Source organism: Echinops telfairi, unplaced genomic scaffold (assembly GCF_000313985.2).
Source record: "Echinops telfairi isolate 266 unplaced genomic scaffold, ASM31398v2 ScPeMD7_53;HRSCAF=182, whole genome shotgun sequence".
NCBI classification, from domain to species: domain Eukaryota; kingdom Metazoa; phylum Chordata; class Mammalia; order Afrosoricida; family Tenrecidae; genus Echinops; species Echinops telfairi.
The window spans coordinates 1,378,994-1,380,806 of record NW_022103951.1 but is presented as its reverse complement, the minus strand read 5'-3'; positions in this window follow the sequence as shown (position 1 = coordinate 1,380,806).

Genomic DNA, 1,813 nt, shown 5'->3' with positions numbered 1-1,813 from the left:
CTCTTTTTAATCATTTTATTAGGGACTTATACAACTCTTATCACAATCCATATATACATCAATTGTGTAAAGCACATTTGTACATTCATTGCCCTCATCATTCTCAAAGCATTTGCTCTCCACTTAAGCCCCTGGCACCAGGTCCTCATTTTTCCCCTCCCTTCCCGCTTCCCCCTCCCTCATGAACCCTTGATAATTTATACATTATTATTTTGTCATATCTTGCCCTGTCCGACGTCTCCCTTCACCCACTTTTCTGTTGTCCATCCCCCAGGGAGGAGGTCACATGTAGATCCTTGTAATCGGTTCCCTCTTTCCAACCCACTCTCCCTCTACCCTCCCAGAATCGCCACTCTCACGACTGGTCCTGAAGGGATCATCCGCCCTGGATTCCCTGTGTTTCCAGTTCCTATCTGTACCAGTGTACATCCTCTGTTCTAGCCAGACTTGCAAGGTAGAATTCGGATTATGATAGTGGGGGTGGGGAGGAGGCAGTTAGGAACCAGAGGAAAGTTGTATTTTTCATCGTTGCTGCATCGCACCTTGACTGGCTCGTTTCCTCCCCGAGACCCCTCTGCAAGGGGATCCCCAGTGGCCTGCACATTCTTTTCTTAACCAATTTTCAGTTACTCTTACACTGAACATTTTACTGAGCTTGTTTGTGTGTCTATGTCTACCAATTAAAATGTAATTTCTTTGCTTTTTAAAATCACAGCTATAGTACAGCGTGACAACCACTGCTTGAAAGATGACAAGACCCCTGAGAAGGTTGTGGAACTGAAAAAATGATTGAAAGAGAGGACTCAGTGATTTGTCCACGTAATGGTTATCTGCCTACAGGCCTCCCTTATCTTTTGCTTCTCTGCTTATGTCTCAGCCACATCCTTAGAGTGAACGGTGACACTTGTTACCCAACTTACAACTTTTCCATCTCTCGCCCATTCCAACTCTGGCAATTACTCCGAAAGCTAAAGGTTTAGCTCAGCCAGGCAACTTCATTGCATTAGCATGCATTTTGGAATTTATGGCAGAAATAGCATGTGCAAGCTGATTTATAATGGATGAGATTGCATGCAGTTGAGTGGCAATAACACAAACTTGTGCTTTTGCTGTTCTTAACACTAACTTCATTAAATGCCAGTCTGAATTACTGGGGCAAATAGAAAGCACTTTGTTAAAACAAGCTGTAGGTGTTTCTGATGCAAAGATTGAACTATTGATATACCAGGCTTCCCAAAATTTAGTCCCAGAATTATTAAGTCAGCATCTAAGTTGTTTGTCCTACTTCAGTTTTCTTTCGTGTTCTAGTTTTCTGGAGGTTATTGCCTATTACCCATTAGACATAAACCAAATGTCCTCTATTGGTGTGCAAGATTTGACAAGGGATGGCCCCAAAATCTTTTCCAAGTTTATATTTTGGTGCGATCACCTCGTGTGACCAGGCTCCTGAAAGCTGCATGTCATGTCACTGAAACTCATCCTGTGCTGGGATTGTGGAGAGTCAGATGGTATTGTATTGTTCTTCCCAAAGAATTTCACCCTTGCATAGGGCAGACTCTATAATGAGATGTTTTAAGAAAGCCAATAACACTTGATGCTAAAGGAAAGGTTTGTGTATTATGCTGCTTAGTCAGAGAATTAGGCAGATACATGCATAGGCCTCACTCCACTTGACCACTTCCAAGTATGGCACCAGGCATGCTATTCAGTCTGAATCACCCATCTGACTCTGGTAAAATGTTAGCTAGTCAGAAACTGCCAAGGCTGGAAGGAAGAGGCGATAAGTGGAAGGAAAGTGGCAGACATCTTAAGC